The sequence below is a fragment of the Rhinopithecus roxellana genome, chromosome 17 (genome assembly GCF_007565055.1).
Source record: "Rhinopithecus roxellana isolate Shanxi Qingling chromosome 17, ASM756505v1, whole genome shotgun sequence".
NCBI classification, from domain to species: Eukaryota; Metazoa; Chordata; class Mammalia; order Primates; family Cercopithecidae; genus Rhinopithecus; species Rhinopithecus roxellana.
This window is the reverse complement of record NC_044565.1, coordinates 93,513,418-93,525,438: the sequence shown is the minus strand read 5'-3', so window position 1 is coordinate 93,525,438 and position 12,021 is coordinate 93,513,418. Positions and strand designations below refer to the sequence as shown.

The 12,021-nt window shown below is 37.2% G+C and overlaps 1 protein-coding gene across 8 annotated transcripts in view; it reads left to right on the top strand.

Annotated features, from left to right (window-relative positions):
* CTNNA2 (catenin alpha 2) overlaps positions 1 to 12,021 on the top strand; it is a 1,154,891-nt gene that overhangs the window by 912,362 nt on the left and 230,508 nt on the right. The gene's annotated exons all lie outside the window — the stretch shown is intronic.

Here is a 12,021-nt window from a genome sequence, read left to right as displayed (position 1 = left end):
ATTCAGCAGCTGTTGGAAATGCAATGCTGTGCAATAGTTAAAGACAGGAAGTGAAAAGTATTGCATATTATAGCAGAACTCTGGAGAAGGAAGAACTCTGGAGAGGGAAGGTAGCTCAGAGGCTTACCGTTATCCATAATTGGAGTAAAACAGTTGAGTGTGGTAAATGGTTTTCTGAGCCCTTTACTGACCACAAATGGCCGGAAACTTTAGAGGTACATTTATCAGTGACATCTGCACCAAGAAGTAAGTGCCCATCATTCTTCCTTCCTCACTCAACAGCATCTTATTCCCCCAAGTTACTCATCCCACTCAGGTGAACTGAGGTTTCACTCATACCTAGAGTGAGAAGTAGTGAGTTTTGTCTGGGTTCCTCCCCGGGTGCTTATGTTTATAATAGACATTCTTCTAAGACCCACAGGACTTGTGCTGTAATGTGGAATGCATGACATGTGGAAGTACAGAACCAGGTGACTCTACTTGGTACCAATCCTACCACACCATAACAGGTGTGGTAGGATTGACCCCATTTGAAAGAAATAATAGGTTTTGAGAGCTCGTCTCTGTATCTTGCTTCATGCTCTTTAACCACACATTTTTTATAGGCTTCTGCTCTTAGCCTGCCATCAAATTCATCCGTTCAGAAATTGTCTTTCCCAATTATCAATTAAATTGTGAGGGGATTAAATCATTTTTGGGGCATATTACAAGGTTCCTGAAGGTCCTTGGTAGGGACCATTACCTACCTTACCTAAAAACTGGATGCAGCTTTTGACTTTTTCACACTGTACTCAAAGCAACTTGTGCCTATTCACCATGAGTTAATCAATGGCAGATATTAGATACTCAGAATAAAACATCCAGGCATCTGATCTTAGATCCCCCTTTGGAGCAAGCAATGGTGGATGAGACATAAGGCTGGGAGTAAGTAGTTGACTAGGGGTGGAGTGAAGAATTGAAAGAAAAGTGACCTTTGTCCAGTTAGGATTTGTGAACTTCAACAGCCAGGGTCCATAAAGACATAGATCTTAAGTAAAATGACATTATTATTGGAGCCCGAACACCTGACTCTGGCATTTGCTATATGCAACCAGAGGATCCTCCCTTTCCTCATCTAAACAACACAAATAGTGATGCTCACCCTACAAACAGCACTCTTCACTCACACCATGACATTGTAAGGAAGGACAAATGAAATAATGTCTAGGAAAGTTCTCTGCAAGCTATAAAAACAGGACATGCACAGGATTATTATTAAAATTAGCAGCCAGAAACTGAGTAGACCTTCCACATATGCAGAAGAGTTGACTTGCTTTTTGGTCTGGGTTCAGATATCTGAGCAAGGAAGTTATGCTAGAAATGTCTTTTCCACCTTCACCCTTGCCACCTAAAACTTAACCCTTTTGAAATGCCAACTCTTCTGGGCTTAGACATTGGGCGATTAAAAGAATGCCTGTTCTGATGGAGGGGTGGAGAAATCTTAAGATAATCTGTAAGTAAGAAAAAAAAAGTGCAATATGCTATGAAAGAAATGTAGAAAAATTAGACTTTTTTACAGTGTTGTTTAGGCCAGCCTCCAACACATTCGACACAAGTAGCTTGTGCTTACCTCTAAGCACCATTTATGAGGCCAGTCAACCATATATGAGGTCATGTTGATCACTGTAGCTTTGTTAGTAGTTGGGAGTTGAGACAGTGGAGGAGTTTTCAGCAGAAAGTGAGAGGAGATGGCTTGTCTTGTTTTTTTTTCTGTATCCCTGGCCAAAAACAGTGCTTCGTCTACCAAGAGCTACTGAAATGCCAGTAGAAGGAATAAATGACTGAACACTGGCCCTTGAGTACAGTTTAGTAAACTAAGTAAGCGATAAAGCATAATTTCTTTCTGAGGGCTTCTTATGTCTCTTATAATAAGGTTCCTGCCACCTTCGAGCTAATTGCATTAGTATCTATAGCATGGTATTTTTGTACGTTTACTCTCATTTCACTTTTTTGGCATAACAGTTAAATATCTTGAATAAAACTATGGCATTTGTGTAAATTTTTCCTTCTAGGTCCATTATTTCTCTTGAGATCAGAAAGGAATTTTGAATTTCACAATTAAAGGCAAATAAGAGACCTTTTTTAGTTTTTCAAGAATGAATATTTCTCCAGTAAAAGGAATTGCAGAGATGTTTTTCATTGAGTACATTAAAATGAGGCACACAGCCTTCAAAGTCTTATGCAAGTGTGAGCTTCTGCAAAACTGGTTGACTGGGGAGAGACATTTTTTTCTTGGACTGTCTTTTGCAGGGAACTGTTTCATATTTATCAAATGGTTGCAGGTTTTTAGACTTTGTACAAAATACTTTTGCAGTATTAGATGTCTCTCAATATACAGCATATACTCCTCATGCCCCATCCGATAGGTAGACAGCTTTTGGTTATTTTTGAGACAGTTTATTTTTCTTTTTGAGTTAGTGAGTTAAACTGTGTCTATTCTTTCGTGACTCTGCACTCCCACGAAGTAAGAACTGCTAGAGCAGGTATGATCCATTGACTACATTCCTTTGGGTTTGCTGAAGAAAATGCAGTTATTTACATTGATGAATAGCCTTAATTGGGTAAAATAGACTGGTAGTGCTGAGCTAATACCTTTAAATGCCTTGTCTTATGCAATTAATATTCCTTTGTCACACATACATTTAAATCGTTGGAAGAAAGTCTTGTGTTCTTGACTCCTGTCAGACTTAACGAATGATTTTGTCAAGTCATTCCTTTCTGCCCTGGTTGATTGATAGCTAAATTTTGGTCTTCTAGCTTATGTGAAAAGTGTTAACTATGCCTTTCAGCTTGTAGGCAAGGGCATTTAAACCATTCTAGTAGTCAATTTACAGAGGAATTACATTGCCTGTTTACTAGAGGGGTCAAAAAAATGTGCCCCTGCTCATCAGAGACACAAATCACAGGGCCCATGAGCTAATGAAGGCAGTATTTATGAGTTTCTGCACTTGCTGGCTGATACCAAGTTCAAGATGTCCCTGGTCCTGGCTGCTGAGGACTCTGGCTCCCACTTTTGGATATGCCTGTGTTTATAGACTATGGAATAGATATATTTAAGAAGTTTTGATCCTAATACTCTTAAGAGTGAGAATGCAAATTAGAATGCTAGATTGTCACAGTACCAAGCTGCATTTGCAGCTTTCAAAGATTTCTCTATAGTAAGGCTCACCTCTGCCACCACCTGGCTTATGGATTTCCATATAAACCATAATTACCATATCAAAGCATGGAAAATGGATACCAGTCTTTCTGAGAGAAGTCTCTTGTCCCCTGGCCTGAACCCAGTTAGAATCCTAAGAAACACACTTTTTTTAGCATCTTACAATTTACTATTTTAAAACATTTTGATCATTAAGAGTTATAAGAAAATGGTTACATTAGAGCAAGTATAATTCATCGAATACATTGTTGCAGTAGGCATATCTTAGACCACAAGTTCTCCATTTGTTTCCAGATCCCTAAACCCCCAGGAAGTCAGAGTCTCATAGTGAGTATCGAGCAGGTCTCATTCTAGTCTCAGAGTAGGTATTCATTAGGACTCAGCGTCACTTCTACCTCTGGTAGGATCACTGATTCCGTGTTATGGTGTCCATCTGCCATGGGGTCTCTTCTTTTATCCTCTCCACAGGCGCTCTTCTTCTTTTTGGTCTTACTATATCATGGGTAGGGAAGAGGGGAGCTTTCAGAATCCCTTGTATATATACTTTACTCATCCAGGGATCACATTTGTTCCTGGAATGTTTGCTGCTGTCATCATATATACCATTGTTTTTGGTCAATAATGTACACAAAGCTGGTACAAAGTAGACATATGAGAGCTTGTGTATGTTAGTATTTAAAAGCATGTAGTCTGGGGCCAAGCAAGATTGGTTCAAATCCTGTCACTGCCATCTGTTAGCTTTGTGAATGTGGACAAGTGACTTAATTCTATTGTCTCAGTCTCCTTACCTATAAAATGAATAAAATAGTAGCCAGCGATTTTTGAGGAAAGTAAACAAGTTATTCTAATTATTTAGAACAGTATCTGGCACAAAATAAGCACTAAATGAAGACCGTTATTATGAAATATTAATTTTTCCCAGTGCTTTTCTGCTCTCGCCACTTCTCCTCATCTCACTGCTGCAGCTGCTTCTGTCTCTTGCATATCCTCTCCCTTCCACTAGCCTCTCCTTTGCTTTCTTACGCTGCATCCAGCAATTGTGGGCTCCATTTTTTGCTAACATTTTTAACAGCACCATGTCAAGGTGCTGTACCTGCTGGATTAAGCCATCTGGAGATCCACAATGATTCCAGCACTCCTTGGGACCCTGAGGCAGCTTTTCACTGTCTCTTCTCATAAAGGCAAGTGCTCTTGCCTATTGTGGAGGTAAAGGAGGAATTTGATACTGACCTGTGTGTGCTGGGGCAGAAAATGAAATCAACAGTAGGAGCTAAGTACCTATTACTGTCCTTCAGGAAAAGCCCCGATCAACCCTTCCCTGTCCTAGTCCCAGTGACTTGTCTCTTTGTTATAACTTTTTAAGTAAAGTGTTTATTTAATCTATAAAAATAATAAATTACAGCTGTGATTTTCTTACACACAGTCCATGGCTATATATTTCAATACATTTGGCCAAAGAAATGAATTGAAATGGCCCCAGACTAGTCCACTAATTGATCAGAAATTTATTTTCAAGATGTCTCTCCCACTTCACCAAAAGGTGATTTGGTAACCATGAAAACTTATTCTATGTATTTTATCAGTTATCTGTTGTCACAACAGTGTAGTATAACAGTACTTCAGGGGCATACAGCAATAGCATTTGTAGCTCACTGCTCTGAGGTGGTCATCTTGGCCCGGCCTTCTCCTGTGCCTGGATTCTGTTGCTCTTAATGGATCTGGGAAGGCCTTGACAGCGATGACTGAGGTGACTCAGTCCTGGTCAATAGGTTTGTCACTCTTTTTCTGGGACAGGCAGTCTAGCCTGGGCATGTCCTTCTCCTGGGGATGGCAGAGAACAAGACCAAGCCAGCCAATGTTGAATGAGCCTTTCAAATGTCCACATGCATCATGGTGGCCAACATCCATTGACCCTAAACATGACACATGACCAAGCCCAGAGTCACAGAGGGCAGGTAGTACAGAGTTACATGGCAATGGTATGGATAGAAGGAGACAGAAGAATAAGGTTATTCATGCAACAAATCTATTACAATTATCTATTCCATCAGTGAGACATGTTCCTAACTTCTATACTGACCATCAGCACTCATAGAGAAAAAAATCTAAGGGCACATATGTTGATTTGACTGTTGATCTGGCTCCAATATATGTGTTGCTAATGATGACAGTTGTACTGAATGAATTTGGTGGACAGTGAATGAGATGGGTAGGGAAAAGCACAGGGCCTGATAGAGGTAATTGGTTCCATTAAGAAGAGATGCTAGTATCCCAATTAAAATGATTTTGCTTCATGAAAGACAGTTTCATCAAGATAATGACCAAAGAATTTCAGTTTATCTTATGAAGAAAACTAAATAAAGCAAGAACCATGATGATTATTTAAATGTCTTCCCCAGGCCTTATAGATATGCCTCTGCTCCCCCCACCTGCTCCCACCCCAACCTGGAGAATGAAGAGTGCTTTCGTTACCAATGGAGTGTGCAGTGATGGCACCTTGGCTTATTAAAGTGGCTTTGGATAGATTATAGCACTGACTGATTACACTAATTGACCTTCAGACTGGCTAAACTTTGCCTGACTTAATGAAGCTCAATACTTGTCAAGCCCCCTAGGCTGGATGGCTCCTGGCTCAGTCACTTTGTTGCTTTGATTTTTCATTTTTAATAACAATTATACCACACAGCTTAAGGAAATATGGCAGAACATGTCAGTATTCATGAGGAGCCTGGAGCAGCCATATTCATGGAAAGATTTAAGGCTTCAGATTTTTTGAGCCTATTTGAAAGCACCCTCTAAGCCTAGTTTTGACCTTGGCTGGTATTTCTTATATCATAGTAATGAAGAAGTTAACACTATTATTCTTAACAAGATTTTTGTAAACATTTATCTAAATGACAGGATAGATGTTAAATGGTCAGGCATTTATTAAACATCATCTGCCCAGCCTCAACTTGGGTGTTAACTTTTATTTCTGAAAGTCAAGATGGCATTGGGTTGCTCAGACACGTAGCCAATTCTGCCTAAAGATTGGCATGCAGAACACTTCAATTGCAGGGGAGGTTTAGCAAAGAAAGAAAGGAGAAACGGGATTGATTAGTAGTAGCTACTTGGAACACTGTGTTGAAAAGGATTATAAAGTAGTATTTGAGCTCAGCAGAAAAGAATGCAGTAATTGATTAATCATGTCTGGTGCAGGCATAGAAAGGAAGAGTTGTAGCATACTTGCCATTCCTGACCTAGTTCATAGCTTTTGATCTTGTTCCTCATAAACAACTTTTCACCTTTTAATTATTTCTTATAAATGTATCTCTATTTATTTTCTACTTCCACTCATGCTTGAATCTCTGAATTAGTTTTCTGCGAGATCTTTTCTTTGCTGGCCACTTTTTTGTTTTCGGGTCAGTATCTGAGTTCCTTTTCTGTGTTCAGGGAATTTCTCATGTTATGAATCTCTGTATTCTTAAATGGCCAAAACACTTGTTTTCAAAGAATACTTTTCTCCCAGCCGCTACCTCCTGTACTCTTTAACTAGGTGAGGATGTATGTCCTAGAGTTCTGGTCTCTGTTTCACGCAGATGAAAATCAGGTCTGCCTAACATTTTGAATCAAAACCTATTGTCACAAAGACACAGGGTGTCTTAACATTCCTGAATTCTGCCCATCTTGTGAACTGATGAGTCAATCTTTCTGCTTAAATCAGCTAGAATTAGTTTCTGATGCTTGAGACTAAGAACTTGACAATAGGTCTTCTAGGGAGGCATTCCTCAAACTTTATAATGTGGAAGGATCACCTAGGCATCTTAGTAAAATGCAGATTCTGGTTAAAAGCAGGTCTGGATGGGTCTTGGTTTTGCATTTCTAATAAGCTCCCAGGAAATGGCAGTGGTACTGGTCAGTGGCCCACACTTCAAGTAGAAAGGATCTAAGTAAGGGAAGGCAGAATTTGTAGGAAAATAAAAATTCTATTTTCAGGTTAAATTAGGGCAGGCCAACTACTGTAGTTAATAAACTTCAAAATGTACAAAGGCTCTGGACAACAGAATTACATTTCTTAATAATGTACAATACTGGGGCAGTAACAGAACACTAGGCAGTTCTCCTTCATGTATGCAAGGACCTAAGTTTATTGGGAGGCAGGGAATGTCTTTTATCTTCAACTCAAAGCATCTCTATCTTTGGCCAGTGGGAGCCTCCTGTTATTCTGGCATGCCCCTGGGAGTCTTTGATAGTTCTTTGCTACCTGGCGTGACAAGATATTTCAAGCTTATTTGTACAATCCTGGCCTCAGAGTGCCTGGAATCAGCCCTTTCTCCATGAAGCACTGTTTTTTTTTTTTTTTTTTTTATTATACTTTTAAGTTCTAGGGTACATGTGCATAATGTGCAGGTTTGTTACATATGTCTATTTGTGCCATGTTGGTGTGCTGCACCCATCAACTCGTCAGCACCCATCAATTCATAATTTATATAATGTATAACTCCCCAGTGCAATCCCTCCCCCCTCCCCCCTCCCCATGATAGGCCCCAGTGTGTGATGTTCCCCTTCCCGAGTCCAAGTGATCTCATTGTTCAGTTCCCACCTATGAGTGAGAACATGCGGTGTTTGGTTTTCTCTTCTTGTGATAGTTTGCTAAGAATGATGGTTTCCAGCTGCATCCATGTGTTTTTGTTTTATGTTTTTGTAGTGTAAAGTTGTGTTTCAAGTTGTTGATCACTACTAGGCTAGCCATTATTTTCAGGCTTTTTCATTAGACAGAATTGAGAAAGTGTTTGCAAGTGTCTGTATGTTTTCAATTTAAAATCTCATGTTTTCAAACGTTGGCAAGGATATGGAGAAAGGAAAGCTTTGAACATTGTTTGTGGGAATGTAAATTGGTACAATCATAGAAAACAGTATGGAGGTGACTCAAAAAATTAAAACTAGAACTACCATATTTTCTAACAATCTCATGTCTGGGTAGAATCTGATGGAAATAAATCAATATCTAAAAGAGATATCTGCACCCCCATGTTTCTTGCAGCATTATTTACAATAGCCAAGACATGGAATCAACCAAGTGTCCACTGATAGATAAATGGATAAAAAATGTGATAGACAGATAAATAGATATATACACAATGGAATATTATTAACCATATAAAAATAGAAATCTTTTATATGTGACAACATGGATGGACTTGGAGGGAATTGTGCTTAGTGAAATAAGCCAGATAGAGAAAGACAAATACTATATGACATCATTTATATATGGAACCTAAAAGCAAACAAACAAGAGGTGGAACTCACAGAAACAAAAAGTAAGCCAGTGGTTGCTAGGGGCTGGAGGTGGGGGTGGTGAAATGGTTGAAATGTTGGTCAAAGGGTACAAACTGTAAGTTATACAGTGAATAAGCTATGAGAATCTAATATACACCGTGATGATTATCAAAAATACTGTGCTGTATGCTTGAAATTTGCTAAGAGAGTAGATCTTAAGTATTCTCACCAATAGGAAAAAAAAGGTAGCTATATAAGGGAATGTATATGTTAATTAACTCAATTGTAGCAATTATTTCACAATAAATATGTTTATAAAAAATGTATGTTTATCAAATCATCATATTATACACTTTAAATATATACAAATTTATTTGTCAGTTATGCCTCAATAAATCTGAATCAAATCCTATGTGTTTCTACTGGCATTTCTAATTCAGATCTAGCATGGGAGAATTTTTCTTTAATTATTTTCTACCCTACCAACACTTCTGGTTAGCAAGGGCATAGGAAATGATGAATTAAAATTTCATAGTTAATCATTTGCTTTATTTTACCTTTAAACACAATAATGTTGGAATAACAATATTCATACTTCCCCTATAATTAAAATCACATAAAATGCTTAAAATATTTTGGTATTTTCTATTCCCTTTCTCGTCCCCTTTTCACAGTGTTGTAATATGTCTTTATTGTCAGAGTATACAAACATTCATGCTATATTCTGTCACTTTTTATGTTAATATTTTTCTAGTTATTTTAACTCTGAAAATTTAATTCTTAAAATAACTAGATAGGAAAGGGTCATGAGAACAATATTCTTGAGTTCTTGTGTTTTTATCAGATTTTCTATGCCTTATATCCTTGAAAGTCAGTTTTGCTGGTTATAAAATTCTTAGTTTACATTATCTTTCCTTGAGTATCTTAAAGATAATATTTTCCTTTGGCATAAATCTTTACTATTAAAAAGTCTGATGATAATCTATTTTTTCCTGTATAAATCATATGCTATATTTGCTGAATTGCAGATTTTTTCCCCTCATTTTTTCTTTGGAATTCAGTCATTTTACTGGAAAATATCTTGGTTGATAATTACGGGTCAGTCTTCTCAGGCACACAATACATTCTTTCAGATTGTAGGTTATTTGTTTAATTTCAATTTTTTTTTCTTTCTTTTTTTTGTTGAGATGGAGTCTCGCTCTGTTGCCCAGGCTGGAGTGCAGTGGCCGGATCTCAGCTCACTGCAAGCTCCGCCTCCCGGGTTTACGCCATTCTCCTGCCTCAGCTTCCCAAGTAGCTGGGACTACAGGCGCCCGCCACCTCGCCCGGCGAGTTTTTTGTGTTTTTTTAGTAGAGATGGGGTTTCACTGTGTTAGCCAGGATGGTCTCGATCTCCTGACCTCGTGATCCACCCATCTCGGCCTCCCAAAGTTAATTTCAAATTTTTTATTTTTCATTTACATATATGTTTGTGGAGTACAGTGTGATATTTTGATATATGTATATATTATGAATAATTAAGCTAACATATTCATCACCTTACATACTTATTTTTGTAGTGAGAACATTAAAAATCCACCTTAGCAATTTAAAAATATACAGTATTAGAATACAGCTTCAATATATACCATATATTCTGGAAAGTTTTCATTGATTATAATTTTTGGTATTCATTCTGTTTTTCTTGTTTTGATTTTCTTTTTTCATGGACCTTCTGGTAGCCCTGTATTGACTTTTCTTTGCCTATCTTCAATATTTGTCATATTTTCTCAAATGGTTTTTTAGCTCTTTAAAAAATATTTTTTTGGATTTAAAACTTTTCCTTACTTTATTTGTCTTATGGCATTTGTTGTGGTGTTTATTCATTCTTGTCTTTTTCAAATGATTTTCTTTTATTTATCATTCTTTCTTGAGTTTCATGACCTAATTCTTTAGTTTTTCTTATTCGGATTTGTCATGTTCTTCCATATTTTATATTATTTTTGTGATGTTTTTAATTTATTTGAAATGGTAGGTTACAGTTTTAATCTATTTTATAAGTATATCCTTTTGGCATGCTTTCAGTATGCTTAGGGATAATATATTTCTTAATCTAATTTTCTTATAATAACTTTGGATGAGATTTGACCTTGATAATTTTAAGTTGCTCATTTTTGTGAACATTATCTTCCTGAAGGCTTAGAAAGAGGTTTGATGCAGATAGCTTTTCAAGTTCCCGGAGTTCTCACTTCTGTTATTTTTGTGTGGTATTAAAAAATGTTTGTCTGATTGTTGAGATAACCTGACTCTTCTTATCCCCCCTACTTTATCTCAACCTTCTCTTTCGTCTCTGTTGTCCCTGTCAAGTTCAGTTTTGATTCTACTCTAAATATTTTTTCCTCCATTGTGGGCCTGTTCTGGAAGAGAGTCACCGCAGGTCAGTTTCAAGTGTTCACTGTAGGATCTCCTTCAGACCTTTTTACCCTAGGCACTACCATTTGTTAACTTATGACTGCAGACAAGTTATTTAACTTTTTAAAGTCCAAGCTTCTTCATTTGAAGAACTAGTATAAGAATCATTCCTATCTCATAGTTTGTAATAGGAATGAAATGATATAATATGCAAAGATTTTAGCTGAGTAAATGATACATTATATATGAGCTCACCAATAACCAACATTATCCCAGGCAGTAATGTAATACACTTTATCAAATGAGTATGTGGGAGATGTTAACTTTACATAGACTTTATTACATTATATATGGTAAAATGTCAAACACAATTCAGAGTTAAACCAAACTAAGTTATACATACTTTCATGCATACCTTACGGTAATTAGTACAAAAAGGAATTAGATTTGCTCCTAATTTTCCTTGTTCTGACCAATAACGAATGTGTGTGTGTCATCCTATCAAGAGATTCACTTGAATGCTCCTGAATAGGTATATTTGTTTGGAAAACATTCAGAGTGTTTATCATCTTGTCTTCTGTTTATTTTTATATACATCCTATATACATTCAGATAATTATGAACAAAACAGCACCAAGGTGATTTTTCAGGGACAGTTTCGTTTTATTTTCATGCAGCTGCCCTGCTTTCTATTTTAACAATGTGGGAATGATGTATAATTATGCATTGTTAGAAGATTTGGGCTTGTTTATTCTCATTTATCTTGAAGAATAATTATAAGTATTTCTGGAACATAGCAACTATGTCATCATAGCACCTGGACACAAACAGTTTTGAGATTGTTAGATGTTTCATGTTTCTGCTTCTATCTAACACAAACAATGGATCTACAATGGGCAAGAGACTGCACAGTGGCAAAGTTGCAGGGTTTGCTTCAAAGTTTAGATCTTTATCCAAAGTTCTCCCAACTTGTTGGTTGATGCCTAGATTTTTCCTTTTCAAAGAGCCTGAATTCTTCAACTGTGTCATGATTCAGAACATCCTGAAGGTTTGGGTCAATGAAGGATGAGAGAAGACCTTTGATGGGAGAGGGCCCATAGTGTATTGAGCAACAGGCCATTTATGTAACTTTCAAGTTGACATATAATATGTTTAATTCACATGCTTCCATC